Source organism: Phocoena phocoena, chromosome 10, assembly GCF_963924675.1.
Source record: "Phocoena phocoena chromosome 10, mPhoPho1.1, whole genome shotgun sequence".
Taxonomy (NCBI): Eukaryota; Metazoa; Chordata; class Mammalia; order Artiodactyla; family Phocoenidae; genus Phocoena; species Phocoena phocoena.
Window position 1 is genome coordinate 103,363,924 of NC_089228.1, and position 7,088 is coordinate 103,371,011.

Sequence of the window (7,088 nt, forward strand, 5' to 3'; positions counted from 1 at the left end):
CGTGCGCGGGGTCTCCTGGCAGCCCTGAGCCCGCACCTGCCCAAACGCCCCGAGCACGCATGCGCCGGGCTCACAGGCAGCCGTCGCCGCTCGGCGCCCGGTCTGGACTCACGGTCCGAACCCCTTGGCTTCTCGCTGGTCCCTGACAGGAACTGGGCTCGCGATCCCCGGAGACGCCGGCACAGAGCGTCTTCCCTGGGTGCCAGCTCTGGCTCAGCCGGGACCGGCGTCTCGCCCTCACGGAGGAGTGGGCCCGGGGCCGCCGGCCTGGCTGCTGACTGGGATGATGGGGTTGGTTTATTTTCTTCCCAGCGCCTCACACCCACTAGGATCCGCGTCCTCAGAAATCCCAGAAATTAATGAGTGTCGGCGAGGGCGTGGAGAGTGGTGCGTGGGGGGGGGAGCCGCGAAAATTAAATTAGAGCTTCCGTTCGATCCTGCAGACAAGCAAGGCCTCGGGTACCTGCGCTCCGCTTCCCAGCGTTACTCACGGGAGGTTCCGAGACGGAAAGTAGGACTGTGGGTATCAGGGGCTGGGGGAGGGGGAATTAGTGTCTAATGGGTCAGAGACTCAGTTTTGCAAGAAGAAAGGAGCTCTGGAGAGGATGGAGCTGATGACAGCACAACGATGTGAATGTCCTTAACGCCACAGGCTGTACCTTTTTTTTTTTTAACATCTTTACTGGAGTATAATTGCTTTACAATGGTGTGTTAGTTTCTGCTTTATCACGAGGTGAATCTGTTATACATATACATATGTTCCCATATCTCTTCCCTCTTGTGTCTCCCTCCCTCCCACCCTCCCTATCCCACCCCTCTAGGTGGTCACAAAGCACCGAGCTGATCTCCTTGTGCTATGCGGCTGCTTCCCACTAGCTATCTGTTTTACATTTGGTAGTGTATATATGTCCATGCCACTCTCTCACTTCATCTCAGCGTATCCTTCCCCCTCCCCGTATCCTCAAGTCTGTTCTCTAGTAGGTCTGCGTCTTTATTCCCGTCCTGCCCCTAGGTTCATCAGAACCATTTTTTTTTTAGATTCCATGTATATGCGTTAGCATACAGCATTTGTTTTTCTGACTTACTTCACTCTGTATGACAGACTCTAGGTCCATCCACCTCACTACAAATAACTCAATTTCGTTTTTTTATGGCTGAGTAATATTCCACGGTATGTATGTGCCACATCTTTATCCTCTGTCCTTTATCCCCTATCCTTTATCTTATCCTCTTTATCCTTTATCCACTCATCTGTTGATGGACACTTTGGTTGCTTCCACGTCCTGGCTGTTGTAAATAGAGCTGCAATGAACAGCTCTATTTACATTGTGGTACATGACTCTTTTTTGAATTAGGGTTTTCTCTGGATATATGCCCAGTAGCGGGATTGCTGGGTCGTATGGTAGTTCTATTTTTTAGTTTTTTAAGGAACATCCATACTGTTCTCCATAGTGGCTGTATCAATTTACATTCCCACCGACAATTTCCCCTTTTATGGCTGTTAGCATTTGCCTTATGTATTGAGGTGCTCCTATGTTGAGTGCATAAATATTTACAATTGCTATATCTTCTTCTTGGATCGATCCCTTGATCATTATGTAGTGTCCTTCTTTGTCTCTTGTAATAGCCTTTGTTTTAAAGTCTGTTTTGTCTGATATAAGAATTGCTACTCCAGCTTTCTTTTGATTTTCATTTTTGCGTGGAATATCTTTTTCCATCCCCTCACTTTCAGTCTGTATGTGTCCCTAGGTCTGAAGTGGGTCTCTTGTAGACAGCATATATATGGGTCTTGTTTTTGTATCCATTCAGCCAGTCTACGTCTTTTGGTTGGAGCATTTAATCCATTTACATTTAAGGTAATTAATGATAGGTATGTTCCTATTACCATTTTCTTAATTGTTTTGGGTTTGTTATTGTAGGTCTTTTCCTTCTCTTGTGTTTCCTGCCTAGAGAAGTTCCTTTAGCATTTGTTGTAAAGCTGGTTTGGTGGTGCTGAATTCTCTTAACTTTTGCTTACCTGTATAAAGGTTTTAATTTCTCTATCAAATCTGAACTAGATCCTTGCTGGGTAGAGTAATCTTGGTTGTAGGTTTTTCCCTTTCATCACTTTAAATATGTCCTGCCACTACCTTCTGGCTTGCAGAGTTTCTGCTGAAAGATCAGCTGTTAACCTTATGGGGATTCCCTTGTATGTTATTTGCTACTTTTCCTTTGCTGCTTTTAATATTTTTTCTTTGTATTTAATTTTTGATAGTTTGATTATTATGTGTCTAGGCATGTTTCTCTTTGGGTTTATCCTGTATGGGACTCTCTGTGCTTCCTGGACTTGACTATTTCCTTTCCCATGTTAGGGAAGTTTTCAACTATAGTCTCTTCAAATATCTTCTCAGACCCTTTCTTTTTCTCTTCTTCTTCTGGGACTCCTATAATTCGAATGTTGGTGCGTTTGATGTTTTCCCAGAGGTCTCTGGGTCTGTCCTCAGTTCTTTTCATTCTTTTTTCTTTATTCTGCTCCCTGGCAGTTATTTCCACCATTTTATCTTCCAGCTCACTTACCCGTTCTTCTGCCTCAGTTATTCTGCTATTGATTCCTTCTAGAGTATTTTTAATTTCAGTTTTTGTGTTGTTCATCACTGTTTGTTTGCTATTTATTTATTTATTTATTTTTGCGGTACGCGGGCCTCTCACTGTTGTGGCCTCTCCCGTTGCAGAGCACAGGCTCCGGACGCGCAGGCTCAGCGGCCCAGCCGCTCCGCGGCATGTGGGATCCTCCCGGACCGGGGCACGAACCCATGTCCCCCGCATCGGCAGGCGGACTCTCAACCACTGCGCCACCAGGGAAGCCCTGTTTGCTCTTTAGTTCTTCTAGATCTTTGTTAAATGTTTCTTGTATTTTCTGCATTCTGTTTCTGAGATTTTGGATCATCTTTACTATCATTACTCTGAATTCTTTTTCAGGTAGGTTGCCTGTTTCATCTTCATTTATTTGGTCTTGTAAGTTTTTACCTTGCTCCTTTGTGACATATTTTTTTGTCGTTTCATTTTTGTTTTTTTTGATGGGTGGTGCTGTATTCCAGTCTTACTGGTTGTTTGGCCTGAGAGGTCCAGCACTGGAGTTTGCAGGCAGTTGGATAGAGCCGGGTCTTGGTGCTGAGATGAGGACCTCCGGCAGGTCTCACTCTGATTAATATTCCCTGGGGTCTGAGGTTCTCTGTTAGTCCAGCGGTTTGGACTTGGAGCTCCCACCACAGGAGGTTGGGCCCAACCTCCAGCCTGGGAATCAAGATCCTGCAAGCTTCGTGGTGCAGTTAAAAAAAAAAAAAAAAGATAGGAAAAAAAAAAAAAAAGAGCAGTACAATGTCAAAGAATAAAAAACAAAATAAAATTAGAAAGATAAAAAAATATGTTAGGGGGGCTTCCCTGGTGGCGCAGTGGTTAAGAATCCACGTGCCAATGCAGGGGACGTGGGTTCGAGCCCTGGTCTGGGAAGATCCCACATGCTGTGGAGCAACTAAGCCCGTAAGACACAACTACTGAGCCTGTGCTCTAGAGCTCATGAGCCACAACTACTGAGACCATGTGCCACAACTACTGAGCCTGTTCTCTAGAGCCCACAAGGCACAACTACTGAAGCCCACGTGCCTAGAGCCCGTGCTCTGCAACAAGAGAACCACCGCAATGAGAGGCCCACACAGCACAATGAAGAGTAGCCCCCGCTTGCCACAACTAGAGAAAGCCCATGTGCAGCAACAAAGACCCAATGCAGCCAAAAATAAAAATAAATAAATTTTTAAAATATATATATTAGGAAAAATAAAGCTATAATTGAAACAACCACAACAAGGTAAAATAAAGCCACAACAGAAAAAAGAAAAAAAATGGGGGTCAGGGAACAAGCCAAAAGGAGAGAACAATAATGAAGTATAAAGAATAAAATAAAATTAGAAAAATAGAAGTATTAGGAAAAATAAAAATATAAAAGAATTAACAACGATGAATCAACACGGTAAAACCGAGCTCCAATCGAAAAGAGGAAAAACGAAAAAGAAAAAAAAGCCTTGGCTATGGGGGTGGAGTTTAGGTGGTGGGGTGGAACTTAGGCAGGGGCGGGGTTTAGGGTGGGGCGGGACCTAGGGGGGTGTGGGGGCGGTGCCGTTTAAGCGTGGGGTGGGGCCTAGGCGGGGCGACGTGCAAGCATGGGGCAGGGCTTCTGCTTAGGACCTGCGCAGAAGGGGAGAGGCAGCTTGTGGAAGGGAGGGTCTCTGGAGGGCGGAGTTCCGGGGTTTGGAGGTAAGGCCCTGGGTGAGGGTGTGCGGGTGGGGTTTAGGCCCAGCACTTTGGATGGGGTCTCGAAGTGTAGAGGTTGGGAGGGGGCGGTGGGGGGGGGGCTTGGCTCTGCGGGGCAGGAGGGAGGCTCCGAGGGCAGAGGATTAGGCCCGGGAGCCCAACAGGCTCCCCGGGGCCTAAGTGGACAGGGAAAGCGCTGGCCGCGTTCCCTCCCGTTCCTTCGTGTCCCCCCATCATCTCCCCCATGTCTCCCCCGTCTTCGCTGCTGGACCCCTAACCGTGGGTGGGCCCCGCTGGGTGTAGGAACTCCTCCCCTCCCCCAGCCGCCCCCAGGGGTGCCGGGTCGGAGGTCAGGCCTTTACTTGTGCTCCCCCTTCCCTCCCTCCCACTCCCTCAGGACCCGCGCGGCTGGAGGGGGCCTCGGTGGGCAGAGCACCAGGCCCGGGATCTCAGCAGGTTACAGGCTGTGCACATAAAGATGGTTAAGATGGCAAATTTTATGTGTATTTCACCACTATTGACTGCTTTTTCTTCTTCAGACCAATTCAAGCTTTAAAGGTTATAAACATCTGCAGTCGAAGATTCAGTAGGGGAAAACAACAACTACCCTTTAATTCTGGCTACTCTCCTGCCCTACCTGAACTGAAAATACCTGGCACGTTCGTGGCTGTTGCTTAGCCTTGGCTGGGATTGGAGATTCCTACCGCTTCCTTGCACGTTACGTTATTTCTCCTCCCAGACCCCCTTCCACTGTGATAGTCCTGCAGGCACAGTGCTTCCACGTGTCACAGCCATGCAAAGTTCTGTTACCTGCAGTGTCCTCACTGGCCCACTGGAGTTTCTTGAGCAGTAAAGGCAGGTTTGGCTTAAATACGGGTTACGCTAAAATATTTATGTTCTTTCAACATACAGCTATCACATCAATTTCCTGCATAGAAAGAAAGAGAGATATGTAATACTCCAGCTACTATTGTTTGACGTTCAGAATCTTGGGTGGGGGTCGACCTTTTCTTATGTTTTCCTGAAATGTTGATTGGGATCTCTTGTCAGAGATGATCAGGGTTAAAAATAATTGTACAATTTTAACACCAGTTATCCTACTGGTCAGCAAAAATGGTAGTGCTGAGGTTTAGCCTATTGGTGTAACCATTTTTAAGTACACACTTGAGAAGTAGCTCTGTGTGTATAGCACTACTGTGCGGTTTAAAAAATAACTACTATTCGTTAGAGTCACAGGTGTAGAGAACAGTCTTACGGTTACCGGGGGACACGGGGGGGAGGATAAACCGGGAGATTGGGATTGACATACACACACTACTATATGCAAAACAGATAATAAGGACCTGCTGTATAGCACAGGGAACTCTACTCAATACTCCATAATGGCCTTTGGGAAAGGAATCTTAAAAAGAGTGGATGTATGTATAACTGATTCACTTCGCTGTACACCTGAAACTAATACAACATTGTCAACCAACTATGCTCCAATAAAAATTAATTTAAAAAATAACTACTATTTTTGTGCCAGGCACCTTGTGATGCATTCTTTTAATCCTCACATCAACCTTATGCACTACTGCCCTATTTATAGATGAGGAAACTGAGGCTAAGTTAGGAAGCAGGCCCCAGGTACACAGCCAGAGCGGCAGAGGGGAATTTAAGCCTGCTTGATTTCAGAACCCTGTACCTGGATTATACCATAGAACTAATCCTTCAGTGATTTCCTTGTAATCAGATGCTTCTAAAACCTTGACCATATAAAGACCTAGTTCTATTTACATGACTACAGTAATTAGAAAAACTTAAAAAAAATAAACACCACACATTAAAATGTACATCAAAATACTATTTAAAATGTTTTGTGAGAAATAACTCCTTGTTGCTGAAGATCTAACTTCGTATTATGGACCCAAAGCAAAGGTCATGACCATAGCATCAAGTGGAGACTCTCCTCAGCACGATGCGTGACCTGGAAGTGGGTCTGACTTAGCAGTGTCAACCTTAGGGTCTGAATACCTTTCTCGGAGCCAAGATGAATAGTCTTATTTCTCACGTTGTAGTCTATGTCGTCTCATTTAATTGGTTTCTGCCCAAGACTAGTGTTTTTGTGGTGCTTGGGCCTTGTATTGAAACTCCTCAGGTATAAATTTGGCCCTTTTCACCCCAGTTTTTAGAGAGTGGAGGCCGAAGGAAGGGCCTCTGAGCCAGGTGTGAAGGACGGCAGTGCCGCAGGCTCTCGGATCAGTGGGTTTTTCATCTTGAAAGTCAAAATGCAATGTCAAGAAGCTCCTCTTTTATCAGCAGCTTCCCCTCTCCTGCCAATAGCAGGGGTGAAAAGGAAATGCCAACCCATGTGGTAAAGTCACAGTGGAGAATCTCAAACTGTTTCATTTATACAAACACATGGCTTACATTTGAGGTACAAAATTTTATTTTAAAAAGTCCATTAAAGATATCTTATGCTTTTTGCCTCTGAACATTGATCATGCAACCTCTTTGGAATTTAGAAGAGAGGCACAAGGGATGCATTTAGAAAAGAAATCATCCAGCCCCCTCCAGCAAGCCTGGGACTGTTTGCCCCTCCAGTTTTCCTTTTGGGCTATGTGATCCAATGCTGTGTGGCAACCAAGTAGTGAGCCTGGATATGTGTGGATAGGAAAACAGGTTCACTACTTTATAGCAGTGCTGTCTTCAACTAGGGCAGTTTTGCCCCTCCAGGGAACATCTGGAAATGTCCAGAGACATTGCTGTTTGTCACAACTAGGGATGGGAGGAGGGGGAGAAAAGCACTATTGGCATCC